At 39.2% G+C, this 27785-nt stretch overlaps 1 protein-coding gene and 1 long non-coding RNA gene across 4 annotated transcripts in view; one reads left to right on the forward strand and one right to left on the reverse strand.

Annotated features, from left to right (window-relative positions):
- Positions 1 to 27785, reverse strand: part of LOC130921038 (protein phosphatase 1 regulatory subunit 29-like) — a 253135-nt gene that overhangs the window by 109968 nt on the left and 115382 nt on the right. The window lies entirely within an intron of this gene.
- LOC130921039 (uncharacterized) lies at positions 1357 to 27172 on the forward strand. Its single transcript, XR_009064277.1, has 3 exons — positions 1357 to 1635; positions 2268 to 2327; positions 26412 to 27172. It is a non-coding gene; the product is annotated as an uncharacterized LOC130921039 (long non-coding RNA).

The following is a 27785-nucleotide window of genomic DNA, read 5'->3' on the forward strand; positions in this document are numbered from 1 at the left end:
AATAAGTGCTTAAAATAAGGCTTTTAATTAGCTAGCTGAAATTATTTTTTTCTTAGTTCAAGAAATCTGAATGAAATTTACTTGAAGCACTGGCAGATAATTTCATGCATTTCCAACAGATTCACACTGAACACAAGGGAATTTTACTAGTTTTAAGGAAGTGTGTTTTTGCAGCGTACTAATGTTATACATCTGACGAATGGCTTACTTTTAAAGGCATTTTTTGTGCTATAGGTATTTACTCTGTAATTATTGCCAAAAGTTTAGCATAACACAGTGTCAGAAAATCTGTCATTTTTTAGACGCTGAAATTTACTACTTGTTCATATTTGATGTGGAAAAAGTAGCAATAAATTCGGTTTTTGCGCAGTAACATTTGCTCTTGAGTATACTGGACTGTCTCAGAAAATTAGAATACACAATATTCTAATTTTTTGAGACAGTCCTGTGTATATATACAGGACTGTCTCAGGAAATTAGAATACACAATATTCTAATTTCCTGACTGTCTCAGGAAATTCCTTATCCTTGAAATTCCTGAGACAGTCAGGAAATTAGAATATTGTGTATTCTAATTTCCTGAGACAGTCCTGTATATATACACAGGACTGTCTCAAAAAATTAGAATATTGTGTATTCTAATTTTCTGAGACAGTCCAGTACATACTTTTCATTCACACTAAGCGCTGTCCATTGCTTTAAGGAAACCATTTACATGAGGTAAGCTGAAAACTCCCTTTTAATCTTTCAAGATGTTGGTTTCATTGAAGACCCAAATGTGTTTTGTTAAGAAAAACAGACGTTAGCGTTTTAACTTCAATGGCTCTCGGACTCCCCCCCCCCCCAACAGGATAACAACTCTTGCGAAAAAACACTTGAAAGGCACAAAACGCTTTGGATAGAATGATTGAGGTTCGGCCAGGAAGCGATTCCAACCAACGTAACGAGTGAGGCTTGGTGGGATGGAAAGCCAGATGTGAGCCACTGACCCATCATCAATGTATGCACATACGTGGGTGCGTGTGTGTGCGTGGTGTCTATTCACTGTCACTGGTTCTCCTCCTTTGATCAACCGTACATCGCTTTGCTCTTCCACTTGTCCTCTCCTATCACTCGTTTCTCCTGTCTTGTGCGAGCAACACCCTGCTCTTTAATCTCTTCCCCCATCTCTTCTCATCTCGTCACGCCCTGTTAGCCACACTTCCTCGACTTTAAGTGAGGATGAAGGAAAAAGGATGGCGAAGTAGTGAGACCCGATTGGCCCTAATTTGAAACCCTACCTTAAAACACTAACCTGATTTTAAATCGTTACTCAATATTTGATGCTCATATTCAAACCCTTACCTTAGATTGAAACCGTAAATAAAATTTAGACAGCCTAACACTTAATTTGAAGCCATAGTCCTTATGTTATACAATAGCTTGAAACCATAAGTCTAACATGGAACTCCAATTTATAGCTAAAACCTAATTTTACAGTAGATCTACAAACACGCAGATTTGAAGACATGACGTCACACCTCGCTTTATGATGCTTTCGGTTTATTTTGGGAGGAGTCCCTGAGCATTTTGGGACCAGCATTTTAATGTATTAGTTACCTTTCCATGAAGATTAACCGGAAACAGAGTAAGAAAGTAAGTCATTATATTTTAATTTATATTTTAAATTTCTGTAATTTTTAGCTTAAAATCATAAATTGATGTCTAATATTTAGTTAAAAAAAAAAAAAACTTTAAAAAAATATTCACTCGCATATTTTAAACTTGAAACAATGAAAAAAAAATAGTGTCTCAAAATAGGTCACACAACTATCACTTAATTGTATTTTTTTTCTGTTACTGTCGTATTTTCACCGATATTTTAGAAGATAGATAATTGGCCCAAACAAAGAAAAATTGGAAAAAAAAAAAAACCTTTAAAAGGGTAAATATATGATAAAGGTAATCTCGACCACTCCTTGATGTCTGCGATTTCTGATCACGGCTCTTGTTATATTACCATGTTTAGCCCATAAAACATCAAATTTTCCTCCCCCAGAAACTTATGATTTTATGTTTTCCAATGATGTATCACACATGCATATAGGACAATTTTGAAATTTGGCCAAATTAGGGGGGCTCAGAGCGGACCTTCAAGTCACCTAAGTGCCATATGTATATGCGTAAAGACAGGCGTGCGCATTTCTTGTGTCTTCAGTTCAATTAAAAGAACTTTATTATAGTACTTTTTGTCACTCAACCTGTTCCTGTATTTATCTGTCATTCAGCGAGGTGTGGATCTCCTTAGGTTGCTCCTGCTCTCAGGACCTCCAACACTGATGCCTCATGTAAGGCCACGGGAGTTGCACACAGCTTCAAGTGATCAAATGTTTTATTTTGTGAAAGCCTGGAAGCATTTCAGACATTTTTTTCATCGACAATGACGATAACGACAATATTTTGCCAACGAACAATTTTTTCCATGACGATAATGAGAGAAAAACATGGCTTGGGAGACCTAAACATAAGACGGATGCCAGTTTTCGTCTGACGGGATGACAAATTGTGACATAGTTCTCTTATATGTTTACAATATGTGACTGTCCTCACGGGTATACTAGGATGTGCTTCAAGCATGGTAAGATTTGTTTTCTTATCTTGGCAAGAGAGAATATGCAATTTTGCCTCCCACACTAAATGTAACTCGTAGCATTAGCATAGCATTCCCATTGCCGTTAGCTTTAACATTTAGCAGGGCGAACGTCATCTTAAACTCTCGGACAGTTTTTTTTACATCCAGTTTGTGGCATCCAGGTGGGTATACTGAAATGAAAATAATGTACGGTTTTCCTGCTGAGTGTGTATTATCATCACGAAGTTGCCGTTGTCATACAATATGTGCTCGTCTGTCAATGTTCATTTGAAATACTTGGAAGATTTATTCATTTATTGGCTGAAAGTATTGAATTTTACAAATGAAAATATTTTCGGCAGTTTTGGACTAAAACTAGATGAAATTTGTCTTAGATTTTGTTGACTAAAACTAACACGTTTTGAAATGACTAAATCATGACTAATGATGAATTTTCGTCCAAAAGACAGATGAAAATTAAAAGGGCTACCAACACACCAAACAACACTGATTTCAGACCTAGGACTTTACTGCATTCAGGCCCATTTCGAAAGATTGACAGGCAATAGTAGCTTTACACAATGTACACATTTCTTGGTTCAATGAATGTGTGGGCAAATATAGTATAAAACTGTATACATTTTGCCATGGTTAATGCAAATGCTTAACACTGTGTACAATTTTGGATTCAATAGCGAAGCTTTGTGTCATTTTAGTCATGTGCAAGTCTGCCGGGCATAAAAAATATTCTACATGTTTTATTCTGTTCACTCTGTGTGCTTGTCCGTTAATGCTTATCCTGCTTCCCAATCGTAGAATGTGATGTGACACTCCACATCAAACGATCAATACGCGAGGTAACACTGATAATATAAACAATTTCTTCCAACACACTGATTCATCCCATGACCAATCAGAGGGAAGACTTTATTATCAAATAGGAAATATTTAAATTTGATTCAGTCATCCACATTGATTAATGAGAATCCAGCTGTTTACAGGGGCACGCATTAAGGACTAACTAAAATAGCTTAAAAGGGACATTCTGGGCATTTTCAACACAAATTGTCTCGATAAACTGGTTGAAATTGCAACATTTGTGATGAAAAATAAAGTGAATGAAATAAGATAATTATGAAAATAATAATAATAATAATGAATGTTCTCCTTTATAACATCAATTGCCTTTTGACAGTTCGTTCAGGCAGTCAATGGAGATGCTTGTTCGGACCACCACATCGTGAAATGAGTTTTCAATCTTTGTTTGGATGCAAAGAAGGGAGGGGAGGTTAACTTCCTCTTCTCATGTCTTCATTTATAACCCGCTTCAAGATGGCGTTGTGCTTTGTCAGGAGATCATTACTGCCAGTGAATGCAATGTGGTCGATACACGCTTACTCACACACACCCACATGCACACACACAATTTTCATTCAGAGCACATCATGCATAAACAGCACAACCTCACCCACACGTTGGCTCGCTGGTGTCCTCTTCATTGTTCTTCAGGTATTATGCATACAGACAGCCTCATTTGCATTGAACACCTGACTACCAAACCCAGTAAACCTGAAACCCTACACGCCCTACCCTGAACCTTGACAAGCAGCTCTGTAAAAAAAAAAAAAAAAAAAAAAAAACTCCTTTGGATCATGTTAGCAAAAGAACACTTCATTAAAGATTTCATAGACAATCAATGAGGCCTGCAGGTTATATAAACCTGACGTCACCATCTTCAAAACCTAAATGGAAATCTAAAACCAACATCAGGGTTTCAAAACTAGTGTCAGTGTTTCCATTAAAAGTTTCTAAGCCTGGGTTAAGGTGGAAACAAATCTCATGTGAAATTTAATGAATCAATCAAAGGTAAGAGCTTCAATTGTATTTTGTAGTCAGGCGTAACTGAGGCTGTTCGATGCATCGATTTTGAACCGAAAACAACTTTTCTGGTTAAAATGATGTTAAAATTTTCAAATCAGTAAGTTCGATTTTCAAAACCGCACTATTTTGGTTTATCCAGGCCCCCATATTTTTTTCCACATTTCCGCCTTCTCCCACGAGAGAGAGCGCGCCAACTTAAACAACAAGAACAACAACTTTTGCCCAGTCAACTTTGGACGCAAATTGCATAATGCCAAGAGTAACTGTATTATCTTATTATAGAGTTAAAGAATTGTTGTGTATGTAGAAGGATTGCGGTGTATTGTCAAATAAAACATACAGCCTTGAAACGTTCAACACGTCCTCATTTACTTCATCTGCACGCATTCATGTACAACACAACGACAGAGAGTAATATAGCACCAAGTCTGGCTGAGTATACATTGCACTATACCATAAGTATGAAAGTGTATGCGTGTGTGTCTGTTCCTCTATCTCGTTTTCCTGTCAAGATTGCTGCTAGTAGATTACATAAGCATTAAAAAGTATGCCACGTTGCACAGGTCATTTGAAAAAAAATTGTATATGCACATTGTTCATTGGCCCATTGATGTGTTTGACCTGATGTCTTTTGTAAAGATGAGGTGCTCTTAAATCTAAGGCATCATTCTGCTAGTTACATTCACTGGGGTGCATATCTGTGTTTGTTTAGACGAGGTGATTGCCACATTGCATAGTGTTATCATTGAGTGATAGTTTTGCACTTATCATTAATTTATGTAAGAAAGACCAGAGAGAAATGTGACAGCACATCACCATGAGCCTGGCTACCTACCTTCTTCACCTGACTGACTTGATTAATAGGCTGGCTAGCTGGTTGACAGACTGACTTGCTAACAGACTATTTGGTGAACAGACTGATTGACTGGGTACTTATTCTCATGTTTTATATAGTTTCAAATGGTACATGCACATTCTTCTTTCATTATCGCTTTAAACAGAGCTGGAATCTGTGGTATAAATAAAATGCTCTTAATCCCAATGGATTGCGCTGTGTGTATTAACAGAGTTAAATTCACTGACTCTTTCAGTTCTAATAAAGAAAAAAAGTTTCGGTAGAAGACATTCCGGATACTTTATTTGTCATTATTTTTACTTTGCCAAGAAATCATAATCAACATCAGAAAATCAGGTTTGAGAGAGAATAATCAGGATTTTCTCGTTAGGCAAAATCGAACAGCCCTGGGCTCCAACTACCCATTCTTGTTGGGGTATGCGAAATGAAAAATGGCGCATGCGCCCACACAAACCCCACGTCCCAACTGGCTCTAATACACTTTTTTTTCAAGGCATCTTTGCTGCTTTTTTAGTATGTTAGTGATACGGCTGCAACTAGCGATTATACGATTATTTATAATCGATTAATTGGATGATTAATTAATTAATCAGATAAATCACTTATTTCAATTACCTTAACAATTTCACTTGAAGTTTAGGCTTATTAAGTATTAATGAAGACAAAATGAATGACAGGTTCCTTCAAAAATATATTTTAATTACAGCTCCTGACTTAACTGTAGTCTACAGCTGTACTGTTTTAAGTACGTACGACTTGTTAAGGTTTTTAATAAAGGTTCTGATAAATAATAAAAGTCCTGTTCATTCAAATAAAAAAAAAGTGCGGCTGATTGACATTTTTTTTTGTTGTTGTTGTGGGCAAAGCACTGATCTAAATTGTCTCAATGACTCATTTTCTTCAAACAAACTAAACAACAAAATCGGATAAGGAGGCAGCAGACAGTAATGGACAGTTGTCCATCAATACAATCCAAATCCAATTTCAAAGCACACTCTCGTTTGACAGTTTACAGTTTGAATGGAACTTTGAGTGACTTTGAGCTGTTATGTAAATAGGTTAATGAGTGTGGTTTCTTTATCAAAAGAAATGAGACAATTTTACTATCTAACAATAACTCAAGTGCTAATGTGCTTCTCCAAAACACAATACAAACGGACGCTTATGACACTGATTACCATAGTCGCTAACTAGCTTAGTGCTCCATGCTAAGTAGTAATGTCTCATCAACAGATAACACAATTGGCCTCATTTACTCACCTCTGATGGAGGCAGAGAGGATCTAACAACACACGTGATTCAAGAAACCTCACTCTCGCGTAAATATTATTGATTCAGCAACTACACCTCATTGTAGCAGTGAACTCTCTCTCTCTCTTCCTATAATCATTGGCGTGCAGTTTTACATTACAAACAGACCCAAACGTGACTGCTCATAGCTGCCGGCAAAAATAGGTCATCATATTTTTGGGCAAAAATCCATTGACTTTCCTAATGAACAATTTAAAGGTGGAATTATGGAAATAAAATAAATAAATAAAAAAAAATTTAAAAAGTAGAATTTTGACTGATTTCTTGTGACGGTGCCCCCTGTCGGCTCTCCCGCAATCAAATAATTAGGATTATTATCAAGCTCCTACAGAGCTTGCTGATGGGCTGATTATTTGATTCAGGTGTCTTAAAGGAGGGAGACATGGAAAACAAGCTGGATAGGGGCTCTCGAGGACCAGACTTGGGCACCCCTGGTCTAAACCCTAACCCAGACTTTAAAATACTTACTTTCAACTATGAAAGTTAAAAGTAACTTTTACGATGTATATTCTACAGGTGAAGCCGTATAATTGGCTGCCTCTCCAGTAGCATAATAACTCGCTGCCCTTTAGAGATTGAAATCCCACCTGATACTTCTTTTCTTCACTTTTTTTTAATCGTCTTTTTCCCCGACCCAGAGTTGAGCTGGTGGTAAAAATTGGTTGCATTCTGACGACTTCCAATTAGAAGCCCGTCCAAATAAATTAAAAGTCATCTGCCATGCCAAGCAGCCAATTAGTCAGCCCGAAAGCAGTGACCCAATCCAAGAGCGCCGGCCTCTAGAGGAACAGGGTCGTGACAGAGGAGGGCTCACTTGGGAGGAGAAGGTTGCTTGAGAGGGGTGGGCGGCTCTAGTAGAGGTATGAGTGCGGCGTAATGCGTGGGAATATGTGAATAATGACAAACTTTAATCAGCCACACTGTAACTGGCCTCAAGCGGTTGAGAGTGCAATCATATAAATGCTTCTGATGTTAAAATATTAGTATAATTCAAACTAAGGTATTGCTTTCAAGGCTGATTTAATGCTTCAAAACAGAGTTTCAACTGGAGTTTGGGTTTAAAATTTGTATTTAGAGACAGGGTCGTGATTATAAATTGAGGTTTCAAGCCTTGGTTATCATTTAAAACAAATATAATGATTTTCAACCACCTAAATCTTTTTTTGTTGTTGTTGGTTTTACCTGTCCTGTTCAGCTATTTAGCCACAGCAAATGGGAATCTGAGTGTCCTTATAGACTGAACAGTTTTAATATGTCATATGGGAGTTTGATATACTCTCATTGTGTTTGTTCTTTTTCTTTTATGTATTAGGGGAAGGAAGTGGACAGGAAGGGTTTTGGGGGGGGACAGAGAGAAAGAAATCAGACAGAAGAGGGAAAGAACAAACAACAAAATGCATCATTAAACATCTATGCTACCTAAAAACATAGTGGTGCTATCGTAGTCTAATTATATTTACCCATGGACACTGTACCTGTATGTGTGCGTTATGGGGTGGTAACCAAGGGAAAAAAGGAGGGAAGGCTAGTCGAAAATAAACGTGATTAGGCAGGGTTGGGCGTACACAATTCCGGCAATGAGGGGTTGGGAACACAGTATTATGAAAATCACCTGCAAGTGTTGATAGGTTGACATCCTATTCTATGCTACTTGATCGCTAATCCTGGCACCGACAATCTCATTTACCTAAATGTGCCTAGTTGCACCAGGTGATGTGTGGATCTACTTCGACATGTGATAGTCATGCAGAAAAATGGAAATGCTGCACGGGGGCTGCCAGGGGGTCCCGGCACCACCCCGCCAATCCAGGGATGAGAGCTAGTGCGGCACGGCCACTATCCCCCCATGACTCAGGGCAGTCCACTGGGTCATCTATGCCCCCATCAAACAGCCCTCAGAGAAAGGAAAAGGAGATGCGCCCCCACTCCCCAACGCCCGCCCTCACCACCACCCACCCATCCTGACCCGAAAGCCACTGCCGCAACCCCTCGCCCGACGGAGCCCACAGCGGACCCACATGGCCCACTAGGCCCGGGGCAGGAGAGGACTCCCACCCGGAGGGGGCAACACCCCGCCGCCCCACCAGCACCCAGCCGGTAAACAGGGCCCAAGGAGGACACCAAGGCAGAGAGGGGAGAGGAATGTGCCGCCAACCACCTGAATCATTGTTTAGAATGCTGGTCTCGGATCTTAGACATCATTCCTGACCTGAATTTTACACCTGAACTTGGGTCTCACCAACTAACTTGCAACATAACCCTAGAATGAATCATAATTTTATCTCGTGTCTCAAACTCAAATTTGAAACCGTAATCCCAGTGTGAAACTCAAAAAAAATATAGGCTTCAAACCCTACTTCTAAAAATCTGACATTTGACTACAAATCTGACATTTCGTTCAAACCTGAATTTGAAAAATTATCAAAGACCCCAATTTGAAACCCTAAACATGTTTCAACATTCTTATGTCAAGCCCTAAACTTGTTTTCTAAACCCCAATTTTTAACTTGAACCATTTCTTGTGTCAAATCCTGATTCCAAATCTTGATTTGAAACCCTTCAGATTTTGAAGGCCTAACTGACAAATCTTGTCCTTGTCTTTAAACCCTAATTTGAAACTCGAAATAAAAAACCAAAACTCTACACGCCTTCATGTCTGACAAAGTTCTGCCTTCCTCTGACTCATATGTTTTCATGCTGTCTTTGCAAAATGTGTCACGCTGATTTTAACACTCTCTGTGGGCTTTGTTGCTCTCATAACCACGTTTTGTACATTTGAGCACTGGCGTCAAAGCAGACTGGAAGGAAAGCAGGCTGGGCTCGGCGCCATGGAAACCAGTATCTTGCGTAGCATCTGTCACCATGGCGACACTTGAACCATGCCCTGATCTACTTGGATGGCCATTTTATTCACAAGCAGTGTGAATGTTTAAATGACAAAAACAGACCAGGCAAACTGACAAAGAAACAACAATTTCATATGAAAACGTAATTAGAAAACATGTTAGCAGGTTTTAAGAGTGTACACTCCAGAAAGCACGTTTTAGATCCTCCCACTCATGTTGGATAATTTTTGGGTCAGGGCTCAAAGAAGGGTTCTAGTTTGTGTTGGAAAAAACGGGTAGAACAAATAGAATACTGTATACAGTGATCCCTCACTTATCACTATAAAAAAGAGCCAGAACCAACCGCAGAAAGTGAAAAACCGCAAAGTTGTGTAACGCCCTCTCCCCCATTTTTAACACTTTTTTGTTTATATATAATATAAATAAGTGTACATAAAACCCTATAACAGTTCAATACAATGGGGAGAACAAGTATTTGATACACTGCCGATTTTGCTGGTTTTCCCACTTGCAAAGCATGTAGAGGTCTGTAATTTGTATCATAAGTTCTCTTCAACTGTGAGGGACGGAATCTAATACAAAAAAAACAGAAAATCACGTTGTATGATTTTTAAATAATAAATTTGCATTTAATTGCATGAAATAAGTATTTGATACATCACAAAAATCGAACTTAATATTTGGTACAGAAACCTTTGTTTGCTATTACAGATACCAAACGTTTCCTGTAGTCCTTGACAAGGTTTGCACACACAGCAGCAGGGATTTTGGCCCACTCCTCCATACAGATCTTCTCCAGAGCCTTCAGGTTTCGGGGCTGCTGCCGGGCAACACGGACTTTCAGCTCCCTCCATAGATTTTCTATCGGGTTCAGATCTGGTTAGGATCTGGCTAGGCCACTCCAGCACCTTAAGATGCTTCTTACGGAGCCACTCTTTAGTTGCCTTGGCTGTGTGCTTTGGGTCGTTGTCATGCTGGAAGACCCAGCCACGACCCATCTTCAGGGCTCTCACTGAAGGAAGGAGGTTGTCAGCCAAGATCTGGCGATACATAGCCCTATCCATCCTCCCCTCAATACGGTGCAGTCATCCTGTACCCTTGGCAGGGAAGCAGCCCAAAAAAAATGATATTTCCTCCTCCATGTTTTACGGTTGGGATGGTGTTCTTGGGGTTGTACTCATCCTTCTTTTTCCTCCAAACACGACGAGCCGAGTTTAGACCAAAAAGTTCCATTTTGGTCTCATCCGACCACATGACCTTCTCCCATTGCTCCTCTGGATCATCCAGATGGTCAGTGGCAAACATCAGATGTGTCTGGACATGCACTGGCTTCAGCAGCGGGACCTTGCGTGCGCTGTAGGATTTTAATCCATGACGGCGTAATGTGTTTCCGATGTTTTTTTCCGAGACTATGGTTCCAGCTCTCTTCAGGTCATTGACCAGGTCCTGCCGTGTAGTTCTGGGCTGATCCCTCACCTTCCTCATGATCAGTGATGCCCCACGAGGTGAGATCTTGCATGGAGCCCCAGAACGAGGCAGATTGACCGTCAACTTGAACTTCTTCAATTTTCTAATAATCGCTCCAACAGTTGTTACCTTCTCACCAAGCTGCTTGCTTATTTTCCTGTAGCCCATCCCAGCCTTGTGCAGGTCTATTATTTTATCCCTGATGTCCTTACACAGCTCTTTGGTCTTGGCCAATTGTGGAGAGGTTGGAGTTTGTTTGTTTGAGTATGTGAACAGGTGTCTTTTATACAGGTAACAAGTTCAAACAAGTGCAGTTACTTCCGGTAATGAATGGAGAACAGGAGGGGTTCTTAAAAAGAACTAAGAGCCGAAATATTTACTAGTTGGTAATGTATCAAATACTTATTTCATGCAGTTAAATACTAATTTATTATTTAAAAATTATACAATGTGATTTTCTGGATTTTTGTATTAAATTCCGTCCCTCACAGTTGAAGAGAACTTATGATAAAAATTACAGACCTCTACATGGCTTGCAAGTGGGAAAACCAGCAAAATCGGCAGCGTATCAAATACTTGTTCTCCCCACTGTACATGTTATCATTAGAACATTACAGAATAGTTTGAAACGTCAATAAAATAATAATAGAAATAATTGTTTGACCTTCTCCCTAACAGGATTGAATAAAGCTATTAATATTAAACTGATACAATAATATTACAACTTCATTCAATTTGTCAAGCTATTGCCGTTTTAAAGAAAACAAAGAGAAAAGAGGTGAACTTTTCTACCATTTACTTTTTAAACTTGTCCTTCTATGTCTTAGTTTCCCTTTCGTACTCATACCTTGAACACAACACATGGATGACGATGTATAGGACATGGAAGAATGCGTTCCAAAGGACCAGAGTAGAATTGAATAAGGAATAGTCCATTTGGTGCCTCATTTAAGAGTATGTGTGTGGGTGCACGTGTGTGTGTCCTCAAGGCTTGTTAATGACCAATATTAATGAAGCTCCCTATCTGCAGTCCACACACACTTTATTGGAGAAAACATATGTGCCTGTCTGGATTTAATTGTACTTGCTTTGTGACTTTCTCTTACTCGCACACATGCCTCCCTCCACCCCCACGAGCACACACACCCACACACAGAGAAGTACATGAAGAACTAGAGATATGCAGACCACGAAATGTGAAAATTGTATTGTGTACGTATATTGGTCTAGCTGTATGGCCTGGCGTACTACTTGTGCTGGGTTTTGGGGCCAAGTTTTGTTAAATCGACACATATGAAACCTCGAAATCAGGGCTTCCATGATTTTTTTCTTCTATATATGGTGGATGGCTTTATCGAGCAGAATTTGCCAAGGTTGCTCTGGTGTAAAAGTAAAAATTGGTGTTTTCTGTGCTAATTTTTTGAGTTTCGAATGAATTTTCCCGCACTAAATGGAGGCCTACACAGATCAAACCCATCTTAGAACAGTCACAGACACATAAAGTACAACTGTGTCTGGGAACACAAAGGGAAGTTTGAAATTATTTCATACCCGTCGGACAACACCAAGCTGGGTTTCCACCAGGGAAACAAATACTGGTAAACTAGCCAAGGTTTGTGTTACAAAGAGAGCAAGGTTCTAAAAATTCTTTATTTTCCCAACGTTAAACAAAACGAAAGTCCTCACCACAGGGGAGAATAGACCCACAGGGCAGGGACTACACTACAGGGCAGTTTACATGGCGACTCTGTGACACAAAGACGCAATGACTGAGTAGCGGACTCGCCTCACGTGCATATGGTGTCGGAGAAGACTGAAGGCGAAGACGAAAAATTCTGAATCCTGCCTCCAAAGTGGAAGAATCCGATTGCGGGGATTTAAGGGGGGCTTTCTTGGCATGCATATCAAAGGCTCCTGCGGCACGAGACCACGCCGTTAACGTCAGCACTCGTACATGTCACATTGGGCGTGCGCAGCGGTGCTACTAAATATTAAAAACAGCAAATATGGCGGAATGTAGGCTTTAATTTACTGTTTTAATAATATTTTTAAATTAAATATGTTGAACGTTTCAATTTTTGTACCTTTTTGAGCACAAGAAAAATGACATTGCTTCGAGTGGGCGGGCAAATTTTTTTCCGGGCCGAGGGAGCTTGGTGGGGTCAAAGTGCATCATTATCTGTCGCCCTGTAAATCTGCACTGCCCCCTAGGGCCTGGCATGAAAACTACATCGTTTTCATGCGGAATTGCGACATTGTTTAAATGGAGACGAAAATGCAATTGCAATTTTTCATATTCTCGGAGAGTAATCATGTAAACGGCCCCTACAACTAACTAACTAAAAGCAAACCAGAACAATAAAGCTTATGTTCACGGCACTCGAGGGCTGGCCACCGCTCGGACACCAGGCCACCGCTACAAGCCTCCAGCCCAAGGGGTGCCGTTCGCGTGGTACCGGCATAATTACCATATTTTTCGGACTATAAGTCGCACCTGAGTATAAGTCACACCAGCCATAAAATGCCCAATGAAGAGGAAAAAAAAACACATATACACCAAAATACCAAAATAACATGTGAAATGATATAATAATGTGTTAATAATTTCACACATAAATCGCTACATAGTATAAGTCGGACCCCCACCCAAACTATGAAAAAAACTGCGACTTATAGTCCGAAAAAAAAACGTTAGTCGAGTAGATCACAACAAAGTGAAGTAAAGCACCAGTGTCTCGACAGCGACCGCATCACAACAAAAAGAAAGCAAATTTTAAACTTTATTCAAATCAACCCAATGGTCGAAAAGTCCATTTAATCATTCCATACATACTGATCAGAAGTATAGATCCTACATGAGGCAGGACGTACGTGCATATTGGTTACCTCACACTGGTGTAAAACGCCAGGCATGACACATATGTTTTGACAGCGGCAGCAGAAGATGTTTACTTTTCGTCGTCGTCACTACAGTGGGCGAAGCGATAGACGCATTTTAACTTACAAACTCCAACCTTTGGGGCCACAGATGCTACCTTACCCAGGCTGACAGCTGACAGGAGTGTAAGTGAGACGATTTGATGCGGCAGACCTTGACATCAAAGAGTAATGGGGAGGTCAAGATACAACAGTCCATAACTAGGAGGGTTCTACCTGCTGATGGGCTAATTAGTGGCATCAGCCCAAAATGAAAACAAGTGGTGGTTTACACCTACCTGCTACATAGAGATTAAGATATCCAGCTGAAATGAATACCCTATTGGGAAAATTGTACTTTTTTTTTTTTTAAATCCATTGTCTTGTTGTGGAGTACTCAAAGCCACAATGTATCATTATAGCACAAATTTGTACATGAAACCATAACGTTTTGAAGCCAACTGCAATATTGCAATTGCAACAGACGTGTCTTTTCCCCAAAAGATGCCGCTATTGCCACTAAAGCCAGGTTGCATTTTCTATGCTAATTTTTGGAGTTTTTAACTAATTTTATCCACTAAATGGAGGTCTACAGAGATCAATCCCATCTAAGGACAATCCCGACACATGAAGTACAACTGTGTGAAATTTTGTCAAAATACGCCCAGCCATTTCGGAGTCCATAGGGATAGATATAGACATATAGACATAGATATAAATACATCTTAGGTTTGCAATCAAATGAGGATTAAAATTGTTGTGTATATAAAATATATACTGTATATACTGTATATAATAGAAAATAATGAATAGCATAGCAATGCTATCCTATCTGTATAGCATAGCATTGCATAATGTAGTATTTCGGAAATGAAAAAAAGATTTTGGTCCCCACTTGCACGTTTTGAGTTACTACTATCGAATGTATAAAAAAAAATAAAATAAAATAAAAAATTGGATAATTCCTTGTTGATGTCACCCTTTAGGCAGCCCCCATTTTTCTCTCTGCTTATCTGTTCAGGGTGGCGCCATGTCAGCTGTATTGGTAAAGCCCTGTTAGTCCTGTACATGCGCGAAACCTGCATCACATCCTCTCAATCCCTGATGGCTTTATAATTATATACGCAATAATTCAGACATTGAAATGAATTATTCTTCATCCAGTCAGCAAGAGGGTTGAAGTATAATGTCATATGTCTGAATTTTTTGTATTAATAACTACAGTGGTGGGTAGTAACGCTTTACATGTACTCCTTTACAGTTACCTGAGTAACATTTTGGGAAAAATGTACTTCTAAGAGTAGTTTTACTCAGCCATACTTTTTACTTTTATTTGAGTAGATTTGTGAGGGAAAAAAAAAACACTATTCTTACTCCGCTACTTTGGGCTACACAAGAGTCGATACATTTTCCCTCTTTATTTTACATATTACATTTATGTATTTGTTTTTTGCTAGCGATGCTATTGCCAAGAATAGCGCTACTTATTTCACTAATGTGACGTCGCAACAATAATCACATAACTCCATTTCACCAATCAGACGCATCTTTGCTGTTCTATGATCACGCAAGCCTGTTTGATCACGCGTCTTTAAAGTGATCCTCGATTTTAAAGACATGTAGGCTCTAATAAATCACAATTGTTCTCTTGTATTAAAATATGTCGCTAGAAACACATAAAACATAAAAGTTACTCAAAATGTGACTCATTACTTCACTGGATACTTTTTTACTTGCACTTGAGTACATTTTTTGGATTACTATTTATTCTTACTTGAGTAATATTATTTTGAAGTAACGCTACTCTTACTTGAGTAAAACTCTCTGAATAACTATAGTGCCCTCACAGCTCAAGAGGAAGAGACACATTTCACACATGTAGAGGATCAATGTGAGAAGTGGCTGGCTGATACATTATACAAAAAAGTTTTTTAGCATTAAATAAGGTTTTCATGTATGCAAATGGATTGTACATATCATGTGTCCCTCAAATGCCATACCGGTTTAAAATAATGTATTTCTATTGCGGAATCTAACAGAAATATGTCTATAGCGCTTGAGATACAATGACGCAAGTTTGGTGCAAGTACAGTAGCAATTCATCACAATCAGGCAGCTTCTCGCAATCGGGTAGTGACAAACCCATTTATGGGGTATTGGGGGGCTAAATAGAGTTTATCACGTCCTCATAAAGCTACGCTGTGTTTAAGATTGTACATTATGTTCAGACGTTAATAAAAAACTGAAAAGAAATGGCTCATTTATGACTTCTGATCGCCTCCCTAAAATTGTAAGCATTGTTCAGAAAAATTAAGAGTAGACAGTGGGACTTTCGCAGCAGTGGAATGCATGGCCCCGATAGTCTTGCATTTTGACATTTTTTTAAAAAACGATTTCTACTTAACAAAGGTGGTATAATGAGTTCGCACCCCTTTACAATTGTCATTAAGCAATGATTTTGCCATAAGGTCTAATTGCAAGTTTTGTTTGTTCAGGCTTTCAACATGTTTATATTGATAGTGAATTTGAGCATTTTATAATGCAAGTGAATGGGGGAATGCGCCGCTGAAAATCTTGGGTATGGCAGGCTTTTGATTTAAAACACTTCGGGACCCAGCGGTCTAGCTTAAACTGGAACTTACACCACCTATTCAGTGGCATGAAAAAAGTCAGACTTTCAGCCAGCAAAATTGCCGCTTGTGCCTGGTGTATTGGCAAGGACACAGCCTTAATAGAGCGGTACATCTTTCTTGGCGCAGATTGCCCTGCCAAATTCCAAAACACATGGCGAGCTTTGCGCTGATATTAAATAATTTTTAAGCAGCGGAAAAAGCCAAAAGCAATGATAATTCATGTGCATTTTATTTTTATTATGGATATTTTCCTGCCAGAAAGTTAAACTTCCAAACCAATTTCAAAACGTCTGGCTAAGAAAATGTTTATAACTGGTTTAATGTGCATGTCAACTTAAATATTGTCCCTAAAAAGCCTAACATCATTCATGCATGGTGGCTTTTGTACAGTACGTCAGCTTTGATATTCACACCTAAATTGTCCTACATGTCTAAACCAAAACTTACTATATTTTCTAAGCAATAAAAATTACTCTAATTTTATTTTTCAAGCAATGTTAGCAGTTTGCATGCTAGTTAGTTGCCAAAGATATGTGCTAGCACTGAAAAGGAGTTCCTCAATGGGACTAGTCTTAGGGGGCAAGAAGTTGGAAAAGAAAAGGAGTTGGGAGGTGTCTTATTAGATTACAAGAAAGGGGGATGTATTAGGGGTCCCTTGAGTCAAAGACAAGCGAGTGTGAGGTTAAATAGAATGAGATGATAGAGAAGGCCTGGCGTTTGGGGAGCGGGCTGATGAAATTGGACAAAAAGAACCAGAAGAGTGTTAACAGACTAAGATGGCTGATTATAAAAATTGTGAGGTGCTCTTTTTTTTTTTTTTTTTTTTTTGCTCACGCTGATGGACCCATATATATATATATATATATATACATTTTTCTGCACAAAGGTGAGAGGAACGGTAGTTCAGACCAGAGTACAGAACAGAAAAACGTCCAAAATTGAAAAGTAAACTGTAAATTGTAAAATGTAAATTGTCCGTAGCAGCGGAGATGAGTAAATGGTTGTTTCTCTGTGTGTTAGGGTTCAGGATGAGTAGGGAACCCTAACGCCAGGGAACAAGGAAACCAAACAACAAACAAGTCCAAAACTAAAGTACCTACAAAACTATAAAAGTGCAAATAAATGTGAAAGTCTCAAATAAACCGATAACTGGTGATGGGACGTACTGCGCCGAAGCTCCAGAACGTGGGGGAAGCATTTTAAATTTGGAGTGGGATTTTGGAAGAAATGGTTTGGTCAAAAGACATGAGACAATTCACTGTTCAGTAGAGTAAGAAACTGTCTCAAAACTTTTGACCACGGGTGTATATAAGCATGTAGGATCCACATAAAGTTGTATGGCAACATTTTGATCTGGTGTGTCCCAACAAGATACTTGTAATCCATAGCTGTAAAATAAGTGCGTGTACATAATTAATAAGTTTGCTTTAACACACTTGTGCACCCCTGCCTCCTCAGTTCATTCTGTTTTCCCAAGCTGGTGAAATTGTATCCCAAAAAAGAGAACTAGGTTGGGTCCCAGCACTGTTGAAAAATATACTTCTTTCAATATGAATAAATGATGTCACAATGTCCCATATGTGTACCATTTTTCATTGCAGCATTCATAAGTAGGTTTGAAAACAATCCATAAATTATAACAATCATCACGTCTCCCACTGGATTTATTTAAACACTGACTCTATTGTGCAGTTTTTTTGTGTTTTACATTAATAGATTTTCATGAGCTTTACTCCCACATTAGTAAAAACAAAAAACATTACCCTGATTATTTCCTATGTTGATTGTCGCTGTACAAGCCAAGCGGTAATCACAGACAGTTCAAATGAAATAGAAGGTTTTGGCCACCTGATGGCGTTTTGTGTACATAAAGCCTTGAGTAATGAACCGTTTGCCGAACCAATTTTTTCGAAAGTTTCAAAGGAAGCTTCATTTGGCAATCAAGCAGTACAAGGAAAACACACACAGTACACCAATGCAACATGGGTGATGAGGCCCATTAGGGCTGGTCTGGTGTGTGTGCCCGCCCAGCCTTGGTAGGCTCCGGTCTGCAAGAGCAGTTGAGATGTGGAATGACAGCCATTGGCCTTGCGCCGCTGGAGCAGTCAAGGCGTGGGATGGCAGCTGCTGTGCTTGCACCGGAGCAGTCGAGACATGGGATGGCGACCGCAGCTCTGGTGCTGCCAGAGCAGAGATGTTGTGTGGTTGCTTCTGGCTGTGCGCCGCCGGATCAGAGACATTGGGTGGTAGTATCAAGTTTTGTATATTAATGCCATTGATATAGTTGAAGACTTACTTTATGCTTATATTGCATTGTATTTCAAATGTCAGAACAGTATTGCAATCAGTATTAATGTAAAAATATTACTGTAATATTGTATTGTGATAAAATTGTTGTCATTATGAAAACATTGCTTGACAGTATAGATATCATGGATAAAATATCACAAAAGTAGTAATATTAAACTAATTTAAAATCACTATTGTAAAAAAATATTGACTAGCATTATATCATAACACAATCAGTATCAATGGAAAAATGTTACATTAATATCAACATAGTGTATCTGCTGTTGAGTCTGATTTTGAAATATTAGCCATAACACATGAAAGCATTTTTACGGCATAAATTTGCTTATATTAGCATTCGTTTCCATCAAGCTAGAAATCAACTATAACGTGAGAAGCTTGACGTTCATCAAAGAAGACAATCCTGGTTGAATTCCTAATTGAGGTGTTAATCAAGCCCCCGACCCGTTTGATTAATCGACGCGCGTAAATATAGGTACGCCTCTGGCTTGATGAATTATTCAGGTTTGAGCACACTATTGGTTTATGGGCCTTTCATTATCCTTTTGTCATTTTTACCAGCCCTATCTGGTCAGAGCTTTATCAATTAGACGTGGTTAGAGGTACACATTAACTTAGCATGTGTCCTCCGGCTCAAAGCTTACCGTAAACATCCAACGTCTAATTATGGTGACTTAAATTCACTTTATGACAGATTTGTTGTTCCTCCGATTTATTTTTGCCTAGATTATTATTTCCAGGGGTGCTGGATGTCACTCACAGCAGGGTATGCTGAGGATGTTATTTTGTTTTTCCCATCCAAAAACAGCCGTTTCCTTTGTCATGCTCGCGCTTGTTCTACATACAAGGTGTGCACAATGGCAGTACACACGCGTGTTGGATAGTTTATGTACTACTACTACTAGGCCAATACAAAGACCTACTGTATTTCACCTACAGTGTGTGTTGGAGTTTTTGTATTGGAAAAAAAATGTAAATGTAAATCCCCAAAGCTATACGGCGCAATGATGAGACACAAACACATTTGAAAACTGAAAGGTCCAACAAGCCTCGGTTTAACACGCACTTTTCACGACACTCAAATAAATTGCACACGAATAATCAACAGCACTCTGCACGGCGGTAGCTCAGCAGCAACAACAAATAATAATATGGCTAGATTGCAAGCTATTTGAAGTTCTCCACGGTCTAAATCTGCAGCTAACTTTTCCTCACTGGACACTATTATAAACCATCATAATCATCTTCATCTTCGACCTCGATTTGAATTTCAGAAAATTTCGCTGTTTCTGTAAAGGAAAAAAATGCTTATTTGATTATGCGCCATGTTAACACCTCCTATGTCAACAGGTAAAACATTTCTAAACAAAAAAAAAAAAAAAAAACTCAGACAACAGGATTGTAGCCCGATTTTGGCCTGACAGACAAATTGTGGCAAAACATTGACTGTCTCGAATTCAGAGGTGTTGGTCACCTCGTGTAGCGTAACATTCATAGAGTGCCAATCTGGTGTCTAGGATGCCTCATAGCCACAACACAGAAAGTCTGGCATGTGAGAAATCCAGCCTGTCTTGCCACATAATGTGATATGTCCTACATGTTCCTAAAATTTGTTGCAAAATACTGACCAATGGTCTAACTTGTTTGGTGTGCTTTTTTTCTGTGAGTCTGGAGGCCGGCAGCTTGTTGTGCCTGTGAACCTGTGTCCCACACTTGTGTACCTCAGTTCCGCATGCCCACGAACTGAGCCCCACCCACTTTGCTAGGTGTAGGTGAAGACATGGTGACAAAATCAAACACAGCGAACTCCATTGTCCGTGCCCATTCACAAAGAATGCGATTAGCCTTAGGCGACAAACAAATAAATCATGTAGTTTGAGTTTAGCTTTAAATACAGTAAAAAAGAACAGAAATAGCAATCATTTGTGCATTATGAAAAGGCAAGTTAGTAAAGAAATAAATATAGGAAGAATTCATTAGGTGTCCAACAAGTTACTGTGGCAAAAAATCATGCATCAAGTTGGGTTGCTTTGAATTTTACAATGTTTTTCTTAGATGTTTTCAAATCCCAATACTGTATCTTGATCTGTATTGTCTTCTTAACTAAATGCATATCTTGATTTGAAGTTTCTGTTTTTTATGTTTGAATGTCAAACTTTGCATATATAGCCATTGTTTTTTGCCTGGTTTCATCAAAACAACCTTGAATACAAATGTAATCATATTTTGAGCTCAAACAAAAGCGGACGAGACACTGTAACGCGACATTAAAAAAAAAAAAAACGACTGGAGAAAAAACAGCGGACGAGACACGTGTCATAAAGTAACCCGGGGACTACCTGTATAACTTTGCTAAAAGCAGTTTTCTTTGCATTTCAGTGGTTTTAAGAGGTTTGACCCCCCCCCCAAAAAAATAAAAATAAATAAAAAATTATAAAACATTCTGGCTCCGTTGCAACCTTCATGTCAGGGAGTTACGGCAAGAAATTTTAGTCACTTTCACCCCTGAATGAGAGGTAAAGTGTGATATTTTGTGCACATGGTTAATCTAATCCAGACTGTCAGATTTGACTAGAGAAAACCTTTTGATACCACTTGAGTTGACTTGCCCGAACAGAAAAATTTGGATGAAATTACTAATTTGCTCACTAACTAAAATTTGCTAAAAACCTGAAATGACATGACTATCCACAAAGCGCAACAACACACATTTCTTGTTGTGCTCTGTGCATGACAGTTGATTTTGATGTCCTTTTCAAAAACAAAACAAAACAAACAAACAAAAAAAAACTCCGAGATGCAGTACATTTGTTTTTAGTGGTGGTGGTGGTGGCATGAGCCATCAAAGATGGTGTGTGCTGTGTTGTGTGCTCGCTCCAACAAGTTCAGTTAAATCTTATCGAAGGGGTGTGCGTGTGTATGTATATAAACTGGTGGATTGCAGAGTATCATTCATCCTGATCTCATGCGGACCGTGGGGCTTGGTAAGCTTTTTCCTTTTGAGCTCCCACAAAACAAACACTGCAGTTTTATGGGCGTATGTGTGTGTAGGTTTGTGTGTCGTTATCTCTTGCCACTACACGAAACTCAGTCTGTGTGGCCCCGAGAGAAACAGAAAAATAAATGAGATAAAGACTGAATGGGAAACTCTGCTGCAATGGACACAGTTAAAAAGAAGTAAGGTTTAGCTACTATTTAGAAACAGTGGGATTCTTTTTTTTCATAATATTCTACTGCGATGCCATGTTATCTTTGAAAACTGGTTGCAGTAATAGTTTATAAGAATTCAGTCACTATCTTTTAAACACTATTGCGGATAGTGTATCATATCGCGTTGGGAAAATATTGGCTTAATGTGTCGTGAAGTCACGGTGTAGTGGGACATTCACTTGACTTCTGTGCAGGCATCGTGGGATCAGTTACCCCTCAGTTATCCCTCAGCTGGAGTGCAAGTGTTAGTATGGATGGTTGTCCATCTCTGCTTTGAGCCCTGCGATTGACAGGCAGGCCTTCAATCAATTGACTGGATGCCCTTCGTCAGTTGGGATAGGCTCCAGCAAGTGTTGTTGTAGAGGTTGGATGCATGTGTCCTGATACTATCGGTATTGTTTGAAAACGAATCAGTATCGTAGAAAAATTGCACTAAGTTCACGATTTAGAGTAGCATCTAAGGCAAATATTGTTATATGGGTTTATCATGAAACTTTTAGCATCACTGCAAAACATTGTGATAACTTTGTACCATCGTGATACTATTGGTTGTTATGATCGAAAAATCACTGGAACATGATGTATTTTGGCGAATACAATAAAATAAACTGAAATCAGGTGTAACAAGTAGGCCCAGGTTACGAACGAATTTCCGCATAAATCAGAATGAACCCTATAAGTACCCCTAAATATCCCCTACATTTCAAAATAACTACATCCAAAAACATGTATTATATGTCATTGTACTATCCTCGCCAAGATATTGGAGCTAGCTAGACAGTGAGCTAAACTGTAATCTTTTCCTTCCCTCTCTCACTTGGCTGCGTAGCTTCTTTGTGGGAGCAAATACTTTCTTCTTCGTGGCTACGTGCTCACGTGCGGAAGTACTTCCTGCTCTACGCTTCCTGCGGCACGCATCTCAAAACAAAATTCAACGTTATAATCAAATACACATTTCACCAAAGGGCTGAACAGTCATATTCATAAAATAAAGTAAAATGTAAGATACTGTGAGGTACAATAAGCATAGACTTCATAATGTATTGACAGGACACAGGGCGGGGGGCCGATTCATAGGGGGCCTATCTCCGTCGAGGTTGACCGAGTGGAAACACAGACAAAGAGCTTTTTACGTTTAAATTCTTGTGAATACATGCTTAAATCCCTGAATTCTTTATAGATATGGACGTAAAACAGTCTTGATTCTTGGTTAAAAGCAAAAAAACGGGTAGTTGGTATTTATTTTACGTAAATATTGCGAAGTATAATGCCAGTGCTGTAGCGGCTAATTTCTCAGTTTCTAAGTTTTAAAATGCATGCATGGTACGAAAAATATAATAATTACCTTGAATCCTCCAACAAATCACTCCCGAGACAATCCTTCCTGTTTGTATGCGGTACAGCTTTAGTACTTTTTCAACTTAAATCTGGCGTTGGGTCGCTGCATGTGTTTAAGAAGAACTAAGACCGACTGCAAATAACTGAAGTGGAGTGTAGGACGGCCCCCTACAAAAGGTGTCTGGGGAATCTGTCTGGTTAATAGAATTATGAAGTCAATGCAATAAGGTACCATTTACACAACTATTACCACCAAAAAAAAAAATGACTGGAGACAAAATGCCGGACGAGACTCTAGTGTCGTAAAGTCGAAATCACGTAAGTCGGGTACGTTGTACCTGTATTTTTTGATAGTCCTTCATCTGATGGCAAGGAAACTAATAAATGTTCCTTTAGCATCCCAAACAGGTTCTAGCATCATTCCAAGCATTTGACCTGGCCTGTCTTTGCCTTCATTCAGTGTGGCGTCACAACATATTGCACAAATGTCAATCCTTTTAGATGTTGACCTTTGGCGGAAATAGCGTATTCATACTGTATATGGAAGTGTGTCCTTGCAAATGCACCAACACAGTTCAACATCACTATAGATATTTCATGCAGATACACCAAGGCATCACTTGTGGATACAAATCCTTGCATTGAACTATTGTAACCTTAGCCCAAACAAAATGGACATCTTACAAAGCTAACTAAGAGTTTGTTCAGCGCTTACAGATTCAAGCTGACTGTCAGGCAGGATAAGCTAGTCATATGATACTGGGAAATGTGTACATAATACAGTGAGGCAAATAAGTATTTAATCAACTACTAATTGTGCAAGTTTCAGCTTGAAAATATTAGAGAGGCCTGTAATTGTCAAAGTGGGTAAACCTCAACTATGAGAGACAGAATGTGAAAAAAAAAAAAACAACAGAAAATCACATTGTTTGATTTTTAAAGAATTTATTTGCAAATCATGGTGGAAAATAGGTATTTAGTCAATACCAAAAGTTCATCTCAGTACTTTGTTATGTGCCCCTTGTTGGCAATAGCGGAGGCCAAACGTTTTCTGTAAGTCTTCATAAGCTCTTTACACACTGTTGCTGGTATTTTGGCCCATTCGTCCATGCAGATCTCCTCTAGAGCAGTGATGTTTTGGGGCTATCGTTGGGCAACACAGACTTTCAACTCCCTCCGCAGATTTTCTATGGGGTTGAGACCTGGAGACTTGCTAGGCCACTCCAGGACCTTGAAATACTTCTTACAAAACTATGTGCAAGCTGTGTGCTTGGGATCATTGTCATGCTAAAAGACTCAGCCAGGTCTCATCTTCAATGCCCTTGCTGATGGAAGGAGATTTTCACTCAAAATCTCTCGATACATGGCCCCATTCATTCTTTCCTTTGCACAGATCAGTCATCCTTGTCCCTTTGCAGAAAAACAGCCCCAAAGCATGATGTTTCCACCCCCATGCTTCACAGGGGGTATGGTGTTCTTCGAATGCAATTCAGTATTTTTTCTCCTCCAAACACGACAACCTGTGTTTCTACCAAAAAGTTCTATTTTGGTTTAATCTGACCATAACACATTCTCCCAGTCCTCTTCTGGATCATCCAAATGCTCTCGAGCGAACTGCAGACGGGCCTGGACGTGTACTATCTTCAGCAGGGGGACATTTCTGGCAGTGCATGATTTGAGTCCCTGGCGGCGCATTGTGTTACTGATAGTAGCCTTTGTTACTGTGGTCCCAGCTCTCTGTAGGTCATTCACTAGGTCCCCCCGTGTGGTTCTGGGATTTTTGCTCCCCGTTCTTGTTATCATTTTGACGCCACGGGGTAAGATCTTGCATGGAGCCCCAGATCGAGGGAGATTATCAGTGGTCTTGTATGTCTTCCATTTTCTAATAATTGCTCCCACAGTTGATTTCTTTACACCAAGCGTTTTACCTCTTGCAGATTCAGTCTTCCCAGCCTGGTGCAGGTCTACAATTTTGAAAAAATTTACAAATTTTGTCTCTGGTGTCCTTCGGCAGCTCTTAGGTCTTGCCCATAGTGGAGTTTGGAGTGTGACTGACTAAAATTGTGGACAGGTGTCTTTTATACCGATAATGAGTTAAAACAGGTGCCATTAATACAGGTAACGAGTGGAGCCTCGTTAGACCTCGTTAATAGAAGAAGACGTCTTTGACAACCAGAAACCTTGCTTGTTTGTTGACCAAATACTTATTTTCCACTCTAATTTGGAAATAAATTCTTTAAAAATCAAACAATGTAATTTTCTGGTTTTTTTTCCACATTCTGTCTCTCATGGTTGAGGTTTACCCATGTTGACAATTACAGGGCTCTCTAATCTTTTCAAGTAGGAGAACTTACACAATTGGTGGTTGATTAAATACTTATTTGCCCCACTGTATATGTCTTTTCATCTACTGTATTTTATTTCACCTATCCTTGTTTTAATCATGTATTTCAATGGAAAGCAGCTATTTATTTACAGTGCTGACCTGACTATGAATAGCAGAACAAGAAAGGCAAAATAAAACCAGGGACAAAAAGTATAACAAAAACTGTAGTATCATAATCATAACCCTGAGCTAACATACCCTAACAACCCCAACATACATTACATTCAGAAATGGAAAAAATATTCTCTGATTAAAATACAAATAACCATAGCTCAAATGCAGAATTTTACTACCTATACTGATGTATACAATGTGTCAAGTTGCTACCAAACAAAGGGGGGGGGGTTAGTCAGTCGTTATTCCATTTTTTAGTATGATAACTTTCATGGTAAATTGGGATTTCTCTCCAATGTTAAGTAATGCAGTTCATTCACCTTCAGTGCCGATTATCCTCACGAGGGTCGTAAGAGTGCTGGAGCTCAGTTAACTAATTATGGGCAGTAGGTGGGGCACACCATGAACTGGTTGCCAGCTAATTGCAAGGCACACATAGACGTACAATCAAAGCACGCACACGCTCATATCTAGGCATTATGGAAAAATTTAAGTGGTCAATTTGCCTACTATGCATGTTTTTGGAATGCAGGAGGAAACCAGAGTACACAGTGAAAACCCACAGAGGCGAGAGGAGAACATGCAAACTCCACGCAGGAAGGCCAGAGCCCGAGATTGAACTCTTGATCTTCAAACTATGAGGCAGACAATTTAACCACTCGCCCACCGTGCTGTTTTGACCAACACAAAACCAAGAAATTCCTTGTGGTTGAAGTCATGGGAAGAGTCTTGTATACCTGTACTGAATGTATGAACAGTATGTGTGCCTTCTTTGTATGTTTTAAATGAAATCAACAGCCCAAATGACAGCCCAAAGATTACTGAAAACATGATTCAAGCTTTAAAATGACCAGCAGGAATTGCCTCCTTTTGTTTAACAGAATGTGAACATCAGACTTTTGACATGATCACCTTAAAACATCAAACTCATCATGTTAAAACATGAAATGTATCATATTAAAAAGTTATGGCTGTAAAACTCACTTCAGTATAAGTTATTCCTCTGGCGCGAAAACACATATAGTGGAGTAAAATTGGTTCAATGTTTTTTTTGTCCCGTTCTGTTGTCTCACTAGTTTCTCCACAGTGCGAGGCATACTAGAGTCTAACAGCACAGCCGCATACTCCGCTCAACGAAAACAGGACTGAATGCAAAAATGGTTCCCATTAACGTGCAAAACAAAAAGCGCCCTGCGGCTGTACCATCACAGTCAGGTGAAAACAATACAGAAGCACTGGCATTTTCCTCTCCCATTGCTCATAACTAGCCACATGCCGCAATGTGTCTGGGGGACTTTTTTTTTCTATTACCATGGTTACTCAAAATGTTTGAAAATTACACCCTTGGTGCAATGCTAATAAATATTTTGTAATGCAATTCAATGCAATATATTCATAAACATGGGCTGAGCTGTATTTTAATTCGAAAGAGTAGCGTATAGAATAACATAGCAGTCTGGCTTAACCCAATGCTCCCTAAAATAACTAAATGTCTCAGCTCGCCTTGGTCTCCAGTGAACCCCCGAAATGCCATCAGACATCGTGAAGTCGACATGAAGGCGAGCGAGGAGGGAAAAGGGATTCTTTTCTTTGAAGGTGTCGCTTGAGGAGGTTGTCTAGATACCAGTGAAACACACTCGGGACCCGTTCAGACTGACGACGTCAAAAAGACAAAGCAGACAAAGGAAATAGGGGACAGGAATTGTCAAACACACAAGAGACTTCCAAAGAAAGAAAAGGTTGAATCGGGACTTTAATGGACAAGAGGAACTAAAGGATAGAACTAAAGAATGAGAAGTCAGACTTGATGTGACTTGTGGGCTTTAACAATTGTTAGCGTCTTCTTTAGAAAATCGTTTAAAATTTTTTTCTTTATAGGCCAATTTGTGGAATTACTAGAAAAAGC

The sequence above is a fragment of the Corythoichthys intestinalis genome, chromosome 8, assembly GCF_030265065.1.
Source record: "Corythoichthys intestinalis isolate RoL2023-P3 chromosome 8, ASM3026506v1, whole genome shotgun sequence".
In the NCBI taxonomy this organism is placed as follows: Eukaryota; Metazoa; Chordata; class Actinopteri; order Syngnathiformes; family Syngnathidae; genus Corythoichthys; species Corythoichthys intestinalis.